This window comes from Phyllopteryx taeniolatus, chromosome 2 (genome assembly GCF_024500385.1).
Source record: "Phyllopteryx taeniolatus isolate TA_2022b chromosome 2, UOR_Ptae_1.2, whole genome shotgun sequence".
Lineage (NCBI taxonomy): Eukaryota > Metazoa > Chordata > Actinopteri > Syngnathiformes > Syngnathidae > Phyllopteryx > Phyllopteryx taeniolatus.
This window is the reverse complement of record NC_084503.1, coordinates 39,669,444-39,681,042: the sequence shown is the minus strand read 5'-3', so window position 1 is coordinate 39,681,042 and position 11,599 is coordinate 39,669,444.

Genomic DNA, 11,599 nt, shown 5'->3' with positions numbered 1-11,599 from the left:
CCGCCTCCTGCCCGATGACAGCTGGGATAGGCTCCAGCACGCCCGCGACCCGAGTGAGGAGAAGCGGCTCAGAAAATGGATGGATGGATTAATGATCTAAGCTTCCCTCAATTAAACACAGAAATTAATGACAGTCTTTATGCTCCTTTAACCATCACAGAATAACATAATGCATTAAAAAATATGCAATCAGGAAGAGCATCTGGCCTGGACGTAATTTCTGTCAAATTCATTAAACATTTCTGGCCATTACTAGCGCCTCTATTTTTCAGAAGAGATAAAAGATAAAGGTCAAATTAGTAGCCATATGAACACAGCTCCAATTAATTTACTACTAAAATCAGGCAAAGACCCAACTCTCCTGGCTATTTATCAAGATTGTCTCGAAAGCCCTTGCAGGGAGACTTGAAAAGGTACTCCCGTCCATAATCCACTTTGACCGGACAGGTTGCATTAAAGGTAGAAGTTCCACAAATAATGTCAGACGTCTCTTAAATTTAATAAGCATGTCACGGCGTAAAAATCTAAAAGCAATCATCATGTCACTTGACGCAGAGAAAGCTTTCAATAAAGTTAACTGGTCTTTCCCGTTTCCAAATGTGGCTTTGGAGACTAATTTATACATTGGATATCAACATTATACACCTCGCCAAAAGCGACAGTCACCACGAACAGGATCACATCACAAAGTTTTACTCTACAAATAGCAACCAGACAAGGGTGTCCACTTTCACCAATGCTGTTTGCAATATTAATCAAACCACTTGCTACCACTATACGTCAGAGTGCTAGTATTGAAGGTATCTGCTCACCACTGACAGAACACAAAATCAATTTGTATGCTAATGATATTCTTCTTGGTGGCACAGTGGCCGACTGGTTCAATCCCCAGCCACGCCTGTGTGGTGTTTGCATGTTCTCCCCGTGCCTGTGTGGGTTTTCTCCGGGCACTCCGGTTTCCTCCCACATCCCAAAAACATGCATGAATTGGAGACTCTAAATTGCCCGTAGGTGTGAATGTGAGTGCGAATGGTTGTTTGTTTGTTTGTGCCCTGCGATTGGCTGGCGACCAGTTCAGGGTGTACCCCGCCTCCTGCCCGATGACAGCTGGGATAGGCTCCAGCACGACCGCGACCCGAGTGAGGAGAAGCGGCTCAGAAAATGGATGGATGGATGGATATTCTTCTTTATTTACAGAAACCCGATTTATCTCTTCAAGCCATCTTCAATCTCATTAAAACCTTTTCACAATTATCATATTACTCTATCAACTGGACAAACTCAACAATGCTCCCAATAACAGCAAACTCATGGAATCCTGTAGATCAAATCCCAGATTACCCCATTCCTATAGGAAACATTAAGTATTTAGGTATTAATATTTCACCAAAACTCACAGAGCTAACCAATCTAAATTACACACCACTTCTGGAAAAAATCTCAGCTGATTTAATACGCTGGAATAACTTGCCGATATCACTACTGGGAAGAATAGCCACAATAAAAATGAAAACCTGACCTCAAATAAATGTATTCTCAATGATTCCATTTAGAGCAAAGAAAAGCAAATTTATTTATTTTGCTGATTTCATACACAAGGTAACTCAAACATTCACACTTGGGGCTGACGTCACTTCTGTCTGCAACTTAGTCCATTTGTGTGCAGCATAATAGCTAAATGCTGCTTCACCATGTTTGCTTTGGAATCTGTGCTCCACTATTTGACCTGAGTCTGTCGATCTCAGAGCCCCATTGGGTTTATATCCCATTAGTATTTCTTTCATTTATTCAGGACCTAAACCATTTAGTGATTTATAGACCAGTAGCACAACTTTAAAATCTATTCTAAAGCTGACTGGGACCCAATATAGAGACTTTAGAATTGGATTAATATGCTTTGACCTCTTTGTTCTGGTCCGACCCCGACCTGCAGACTTCTGAATGAGCTGAAGGTAGAAGTCAGTTTTAGTAATTGATTTGATATGACTGTTGAAAGTCAGGTCGGAATCTATCAGAACACCGAGGTTTCAGACTTCGTCTTGGCTTTTTATAGGGAGTGACTCCAGGTATTTACTAACATCAATCCTCTTTTCTTTATTGCCAAAAACAATTATCTCAGTTTTGTTATATATATTTGTTATATCATTTAGCACTTAGATAAGAGCAGGCTGTACTGTGATTAGTTCAGTAATCTGATTGAAATTTGTCAAAAAGACAAATTAAGTTTAGGAAATTGCTGGGTTGATTAAAAACAACTTTCTCATCAATCTTGGCTATGAAAGGGAGTTTTGAGATGGGTCTATAGCTTTCTAACATGGAAGCGTCCAGCGCTCTATTTTTTTAGAAGACGCTTAATGGCAGCGACTTTAAGAGCTTTAGGAAACTCGCCTGACTGAAGTGAGCAATTGATTATTTGCTACAAATCAGCAAGCACAGACTTGCAGTAGCTTTGAAAAAGTCAGATGGTATTGAGTCAAGACAGCTCGTTGATGGTTTCAGCTGCTGAACCGTTTTCTTTACAGTTTTTTGTATCAAATTCTGACATGGTAATAGAGTTTTCCCTGGGTGGCTTCAGATGTAGTATCATTTTGCTGATTTGTGCTGATATTTAACCTGATGGATTGTATTTTTTCACTAAAATAACAAGCAAATTCATTGCATTTATCTGCTGTTAGGAGTTTTGGAGCTATCTGATTCGTGGGGGTTGTGAGCTTGTCAACCACAGCAAACAGAGTGCGAGTATTGTTGAAGTTCTTTCTGATGATTTCAGAAAAGTGTTGCTGTCTAGTCCTGATTAACTCTTGGTTAAAATTACAAAGACTTTGTCTGCAGAGGTCATAGTCAATTTAGAGTGAGTTTTTCTCCACTTAACGTTCTGCTTTCCTCCACTTTGATTTAGAGATCTTGACCATCATTGTGCTCCTCCACGCTGTTCTAGGTCGCCTCAAGATTGTCTTAATTTTACAACCCCAATTCCAATGAAGTTGGGACGTTGTGTTAAACATAAATAAAAACAGAATACCATGATTTGCAAATCATATTCAACCTATATTTCATTGAATACACGACAAATACACGAGATATTTAATGTTCAAACTGATCAAATTTATTGTTTTTAGCAAATAATCCTGAACTTAGAATTATGGTTATGGTTATGGTTATGGTTGCAACACGTTCCAAAAAAGCTGGGACAGGGTCATGTTTACCACTGTGTTACATCACCTTTTCTTTTAACAACATTCAATAAATGTTTGGGAATTGAGGAAACTAATTGTTGAAGCTTTGTTGGTGGAATTCTTTCCCATTCTTGGTTGATGTACAGCTTCAGCTGTTCAACAGTCCGGGGTCTCCGTTGTTGTATTTTACGCTTCATAATGCGCCACACATTTTCAATGGGACACAGGTCTGGACTGCAGGCAGGCCAGTCTAGTACCCACACTCTTTTACTACAAAGCACCGCTGTTGTAACACATGCAGAATGTGGTTTGGCATCGTCTTGTTGAAATAAGCAGGGGCGTCCATGAAAAAGACGTTGCTTGGATGGCAGCACATGTTTCTCCAAAACCCGTATGTACCTTTTAGCATTAATGGTGCCTTCACAGATGTGCAAGTTACCCATGCCATTGGCACTAACACAGCCCCATACCATCACAGATGCTGGCTTTTGAACTTTGCGTCCATAACAGTCCGGATGGTTCTCTTCCTCTTTGGCCCGGAGGGCTCGACGTCCACAATTTCCAAAAACAATTTGAAATGTGGACTCCTCGGACCACAGAACACTATTCCACTTTGCACCAGTCCATCTTAGATGAGCTGAGGCCCAGAGAAGCCGGCGACGTTTCTTGATGTTGTTGATAAATGGCTTTTGCCTTCCATAGTAGAGTTTCAAGTTGCACTTACGGATGTAGCGCCGAACTGTATTTACTGACATTGGTTTTCTGAAGTGTTCCTGAGCCCATGTGGTGATATCCTTTACATATTGATGTCGATTTTTGATGCTGTGCCGCCTGAGGGATTGAAGGTCACGGATATTCAATGTTGGTTTTCGGCCTTGCCGCTTACATGCAGTGATTTCTCCAGATTCTCTGAACCTTTTGATGATATTATGGACCGTAGATGATGAAATCCCTAAATTCCTTGCAATTGTATGTTGAGGAACATTGTCCTTAAACTGTTCGACTATTTTCTCACAGACTTGTTCACAAAGAGGTGAACCTCGCCCCATCTTTGCTTGTGAATGACTGAGCAATTCAGGGAAGCTCCTTTTATATGCAATCATGGCACCCACCTGTTTCCAATTAGCCTGTTCACCTGTGGGATGTTCCAAACAGGTGTTTGATGAGCATTCCTCAACTTTCTCAGTCTTTCTTGCCACCTGTCCCAGCTTTTTTGGAACGTGTTGCAGCCATAAAATTCTAAGTTAATGATTATTTGCTAAAAACAATAAAGTTTATCAGTTTGAAGATTAAATATCTTGTCTTTTTAGTGTATTCAATTAAATATAGGTTCAACATGATTTGAAAATCATTGTATTCTGTTTTTATTCATGTTTAACACAACATCCCAACTTCATTGGAATTGGGGTTGTAATAGGAGCGACAACATTCATGACATTTGAGATTTTCCAGGTGAAATGATCCAAAAGTTCATCAACTGTCTCAGCATTCACAGTATGTGGCACAGCTATGGTCTCCATAAACATAGTGGCGGTACTCTCATTTATGTACCTTTTCTTACTAGACATAGAGGTTGTCTGAACTTTTGGAAAATTTGTAATTCAGAGAATACACAAAAATGGTCAGAAATAGCGATATCCTTTATGTCAGGGCACAGGTGGAGAAAGGCTTCAGCAAAGAGACGTGGAATGTGAGATGAATCTTCAAGGACTGTGGAAGTTTTAATTGGACGGAAGTGGGCTTGATGATTTTAGTAATGGGGAAAGGACCGATGAAACATGGAGACTCCGTTTGAAGTGGGAGGTCGTGTGAAACGAGCCAAACTGACTGACCCACCTTGTATTCGGATCTAGGAGAGCGATGAAGGTCCGCAAGACTTTTGTTCCTTTCGGCGGATCGGGTCAAGGCCGCCCGGACATCCTTCCATACGGCCTGGACCCTCTTGATGTGGTCTTTAACAGCGGGAACTGCCACCTCCTGCTCTTGTTCCTTGAATAAAGGTGGGTGGAACCCATAGCAAGCCATGAACGGGGACATACCGGCAGCGGAACTAGTGAGGGAGTTGTGGGCGTACTCAATCCACGGGAGGAATGAGCTCCAGGAGGAGGGGTTGGACGCAGCAGCCCAGCTGTGGGCAAGTGTGAAGACTTCCCTCGGGCACAGACGGAGCTGGCTTGGACCAACTTTCGGGTGTCTTGAACAAGACTGGGCCACCTGCCGGATGAACTGAATGGCGCGGGTGATGCCGGGATGACAGGTGAGTTTGGAGTTGTGAGCCCACTGAAGAACGTCAGAGCGTGTGGAATCGGGTACGAACAGGCGGTTTGGATGCCCGGTCTTGGGATCCGGGTGAGTCTTTGAGCCTCATTAACCACCTGTTCAATTTTCCAAGTGGCTGCTCCAACGAAGCACGAGGAAGGAAGGATGGGTTCCGGTTCTTCTCGACTGGAGGGGAGTGTGAAAAATTTGAATAGGTCATCTGGTTTGCTGTTTCAGGATCCAGGATGGAAGGAGAGGCTGAAGGTAAACCTGCTCACGAAGAGGGCCCAGCGGGCTTGTCGAGGGTTAAAGCATTTGGTGGTACGGAGGTAGGAGAGATTCTTGTGGTCAGTCCAAATGATAAATGGAAGTTCAGTCCCTCCAGCCAGTGCCTCCACTCTTCCAAGGCCCGTACAATGCCCAGCAGCTCTCGGTTGCCGACGTTGTAGTTCCTCTCGCCAGGGGACAGGCGACGGGAAAAAAAGCACAGAGGTGGAGTTTCTGGGTCGTGGGGTCCCGCTGCGAGATGACACCCCCTGCCCCCGTGTCCAAGGCGTCAACCTCGACCACAAACTGGAGGGAGGGGTCGGGGTGGCGGAGGATGGGAGCACTGGTAAAAAGGGTTTTGAGTTGCTTGAAAGCTTGGGATGGTGCCGGGGTCCCCTGAAAGGGAGACTTGATGGATGTAAGGCTGGTGAGGGGAAGTGCGACCTTTCTGTAATTGCGGATGAAGCGGCGGTAGAAGTTGGCTAATCCAAGGAAATGTTGCAGTGCTTTCCGGGTGGTGGGAATTGGCCAGTCTATGATTACTTGGATTTTGGAGGGGTCTGGTTGCAGTTGACCTTTGGCAATAATGTAGCCGAGAAAATGTACAGAAGAGAGGTGGAATTCGCATTTTTCCGGTTTGACGTACAGACGGTTTTCGAGGAGGTGCTCCAGGACTTGGCGTATGTGATTATGGTGTTCTTCTGGGGAAAAAATTTGAATGTCGTCCAGGTAAACAAAAACGAGCTGGTTTAACATGACCATCAGAATCAGAATCATCTTTATTTTGCCAAGTATGTCCAAAAAACACACAAGGAATTTGACAGACAGTCAATTGAAAGAGAACACTTTTGAGACATAAAAACATTGAGAAAAACAGTCACTGAGCAATAAAGGGTTGCTAGTTATCTGGTAATGCCGGTACAATTATTATAATTTTTTTGACAATTGTGCAAAAAGATCCAGAGTCCTCTAGCACTGATAGCAGTTTGAATGACTAATATAGCAAGAGTCCGGTGCAATGACCATTGTGCAAAGGGCGCCGAGACTTCAAGGAGTGTATGCAGTTTAAAGTGAATAGTAATGCGATAATCTGGGACAATGTTGATTGTGCAAATGTAGCAGATACTCCTCAGTCAATGTGCAAGTGGTGCAGATGCTACAGATGTCATGGAGAACGTCATTGATGAAGGCTTGGAAGACTGCAGGGGCGATGGTTAATCCGAATGGCATGACTAAGTATTGAAAGTGTCCAAGAGGGGTATTGAAAGCGGTCTTCTATTCATCCCCCTCTCGGATATGGATGAGGTGGTAGGCGTTTCGTAGATCCAATTTGGTGAATATTTGGGCATCGCATAGGGTTTCAAATGACAGGTCAATGAGGGGTAGTGGTGATTTGTCTTTAATGGCGATGTCATTAAGTCTACAGCAGTCTATACAAGGGCGGAGAGTGGTGTCTTTCTTCTCAACAAAACAAAACAAAAAAAGAGAGAGAAATGGCCAGATCTTTACTGAAAACAAGGGAGAGGTGATGATATTCTTCAGGGACTCGGGAGAGGTCAACGGGCGTGGCAGATGGTGGTAGGTTTGGTGGTATCGCAGAACGCAGGCAGTGTGAGTGGCAGTGAGGGCTCCCTCCAGTTATAGCTCAACGTGTGCAGTCTATGGCAGGGTTATGTAGTATAAACCAGGGAATACCGACGACTAATGGGGTCTCAGGGCAAGGAATAACAAAAAGGGAAATGTCCTCATGGTGATTTCCGGAGAGAAACAGAGTGAATGGCACTGTTTGGTGGGTGACAGAGGATATGACTCGGCCATCCAGGGCTGTCTTTTTTTGGGAGAAGGAAGTGGTTGGAGAGGGATTTCGAGCTGGTGAATTATGGCTTAATGAATTAAACTGTCATCGGCAACGGAATCGATAAGGGCATTGATGGGGGTGTCATGATCCAAAACTATAATGCAAGCGGGAACGGTCATGCAGGAGGGAGAGCAAGAGGGAATAGATGTTTGGCTCACCACGACGCTCTCGGGACGCAGTGAGCCTGGTCTTTTGGTCGGAGGGGGCACGAGGAAATAAAGTGACCGGATTGACCGCAGTAGATACACAGCTGCTGGATGACACGCCGCTGACACTTCTGTGGATTTAACCGTGTCTTGGCAATTTGGATAAGCTCTTCAGTGGCTACGGGGAGTGATGGAAGTGCGGAAGACGGTGCGGGAGGCGGGTGAGAAGCTGACGGCGTGGTGCACGGTGTGGGAGGGTTTTTGCGCAAGCGAACCCCCCCTCTCTCGTATTCTCTCTCGCAGTCTGTTATCCAGACGGATGGAAAGGCCGATGAGATCTTCGAGAGAGGAGGGCTCATCCCGGACCGCGAGCTCATCCTTGAGTTGCTCGGAGAGGCCATTAGAAAAAATCCCCCTAAGTGCCGCGTCATCCCACCCACATTCAACTGCCAATATCCGGAACTCAGTGGAGTATTCTGCTACTGACTTTGCACCCTGAGTGAGCCAGAGGAGACGATGGGTGGCTTCTTTGCCCTTTACAGGGTGATCAAATACTTTACAGAGTTTGTTGGAAAACGAATCAAATGAGTGGAGTACCAGGGAGGAGTTTTGCCATAAGGAAGTGGACCATTTTGCTGCTGGGCCGTGGAGAAGGTTAGTGACATAAGCTAATTTTGGATTGTTCGGTAGGATAACTGTATGGTTGAAGGTTGAAAACCAGTGAGCAATTGAGTAAAAACTGGCTACATGCACCTAGGTCCCCGGAGTAGGGCTCGGGCAGCGGTTCTTTGAGGGAGGGTGGCTCTGAGGCTGCGGGCTCGGAAGGCGTACTTACAGGAGGAAGTTTGGATAGCATCGTTGAGGAAAGGAGGAAAACTTGTTGTGTGAGAGAGTGTAGGGATTCCATGAGTTCTTGGAGAGTTTTTTCTTGTCTTCCTATGTGGGTGCCTTGGAGGGTGACTGCGTTCATCAGTGCCTCCGGAGTTCCTGGGTCCATGATGGCCAAAGTATTCTGTCATGTGCGAGGAGCTGGACCCAAGAGAAGGTGGAGGCAGATAGATTGTGATGAACAGCTTTATTTAGGAAGGTAATGGAAGTGGTCCTGGATGTGTTGGCAGGCGGCGGCCTGGACAGGTGGCAGGCAGTGGGGAGGACAAGCATAAAAATCCCATTTATAAGTCTTAAACGCCATAAATGTTTCAAGAATACAATAATCGCATCCACCTTAACGGCTTGGTGGCAAACTTTAGAAGCTACAGGATCTCAATTAGCTCCCCGTATGCTCTCCCCAATCTGGCATAATCCAGATTTCAAAACATAACAATATACCCCTTTATTTTAGCATCTGGGAACAATATGCAATTGACCACATACAACAACTATTTACCAATAATATTTATATTACAAGCCGTCAAGCTGAAGGAGTCCTATCGGCCCTTTTTGGCATGTGGAACTGAGGCAGCGGATGGGTACCGGCTGGCCAAGCGGAACGCAGCTTTGGTGGTCGCTGAAGCAAAAACTCGGGCATGGAAGGAGTTCGGTGAGGCCATGGAGAAAGACTTCCGGATGGCTTCGAGGAAATTCTGGTCCACCATCCGACGTCTCAGGAGAGGAAAGCAGTGCACCATCAACACTGTGTATAGTGGGGATGGGGCGCTGCTGACCTCGACTCGGGACGTTGTGAGCCGGTGGAGAGAATACTTCGAAGACCTCCTCAATTCCACAGACACGCCTTCCCATGAGGGAGCAGAGTCTGGGTTCTCTGAGGCGGGCTCTCCTATCTCTGGGGTTGAGGTCACCGAGGTGGTTAAAAAGCTCCTCGGTGGCAAGTTCCTCAAGGCTCTGGATGTTGTAGGGCTGTCCTGGTTGACACGCCTCTGCAACATCGCGTGGACATCGGGGATAGTGCCTCTGGATTGGCAGACTGAGGTGGCGGTCCCCCTTTTTAAGAAGGGGGACCGGAGGGTGTGTTCCAACTACAGGGGATCACACTCCTTAGCCTCCCTGGTAAGGTCTATTCAGGGGTGGTGGAGAGGAGGGTCCGTCGGGAAGTTGAATCCCAGATTGGGTTGGGTTCCGCTTGGGTTTTGATCGGGGGGGCTGTTCCTCCCAATCACGCCCTTCCAGGTCTCACTGTCATTGCCCATGTGAGCATTGAAGTCCCCCAGCAAAACGATGGAGTCCCCAGCGGGAGCGCTCTCCAGCACCCCCTCCAAGGACTCCAAAAAGGGTGGGTACTCTGAACTGGTGTTTGGTGCATAGGCACAAACAACAGTCAGGACCCGTCCCCCCACCTGAAGGCGGAGGGAGGCTACCCTCTCGTCCACCGGGGTGAACCCCAACGTACAGGCGCCGAGCCGGGGAGCAATAAAAATACCCACACCTGCTCGGCGCCTCTCACCATGTGGAACTCCAGATCTCAAGAGAGTGCAACCCCTCTCGAGAGGACTGGTACCAGAGCGCAAGCTGTGCGTGGAGGCGAGTCCGATTATATCTAGTCGGAACTTCTCGACCTCACACACCAGCTCGGGCTCCTTCCCAGCCAAAGAGGTGACATTCCACGTCCCTAGAGCCAGCTTCTGTAGCCGGAGATCGGATCGCCAAGGTCCCCGCCTTTGGCCACCGCCCAGCTCGCACTGCACCCGACCCCTATGGCCCCTCCCACAGGTGGTGAGCCCATGGGAAGGGGGACCCACGTTACCCTTCCGGACTGTGCCCGGCCGGGCCCCATCGGTGCAGGCCCGGCCACCAGGCGCTCTCCTTCGCGCCCCAACCCCAGGCCTGCCTCCAGAGCGGGGGCCCGGTGACCCGCGTCCGGGCAAGGGAAACCTGAGTCCATAATTTGTCTTCTTCATATGGGGTCTTTGAGCCGTGCTTTGTCTGGTCCTTCACATAGGACCTGTATGCCATGGGTGACCCTGCCAGGGGCATAAAGCCCCAGACAACTTAGCTCCTCAGATCATTGGGACACACAAACCCCTCCACCACGATAAGGTGACGGCTCAAGGAGGGGATGAACTGTTCCAAGAATTTCAAATAACAGGCAGAAACTTCCTTCAATACAATAAATTAAATGCAGAAATAAAAAAAGAATACCAACACTTCAGAGCACCCTTCACCCTTCTCCCATAAAGGAAAAAAAAAACTCCCAAAAGTTTATAAATTAATCTCATGCAATAAATCAATGCACTTACCAATAACTAAATGGGAAGAAGACCTCACTAAGTCTTCTGACCATAATTACTGGATACAGATATTTAACAACATGTCTAGGATGACGAAGAACACAAATTCATAGCTTATACAATATAAAGTGCTCCGTAGAACACACTTTACTCAACACACTCAATTGGCGGATCTCCAGGCGGGCATTGTTGGTGGACTTCCCCATGTTCCGCAGGTGCTGGAGTTTTCATTAGCCTCATGGCGGTGCTCCTGAGGCTGGGCCCCTCGAGCTGGATGGCTGCTTGGCTTGTGGGCTCCCTCCTTTCCACCAAACAAGGTGCACCGTGTCGCTCTTGGACTGGGCGGGGACTGGCTGCATTGTGAGCCCTGCAGGTTGGTGGGGGGGCATCTTGCTGTCCTGCGGGTGGGGGGCAGTAGTGGCGGGTGAGGGGGGGTGTTGGATTGGGGGCTGGCATTGGGTCCCTGCGGCCTCCTCTGGGTGGCCGGTTGTCGGGCTGCCTTAGTGGGGCCGATGGACCGCCCTGAATCTCTCGGTCTGGGGCGTGTCCCGTCCAACGGGCCGCTCTCGGATGGACTCCTGGCCTGACCCTGCCTTTCAATTGGGTGGGGTGGGGTCCTCAGCCCCCGCGGTCCAGGCACAACAATTACAGAACACCTTTTGACAATCAAAACGGTGTCAATTATCTTGCAGACACATACATATAGGA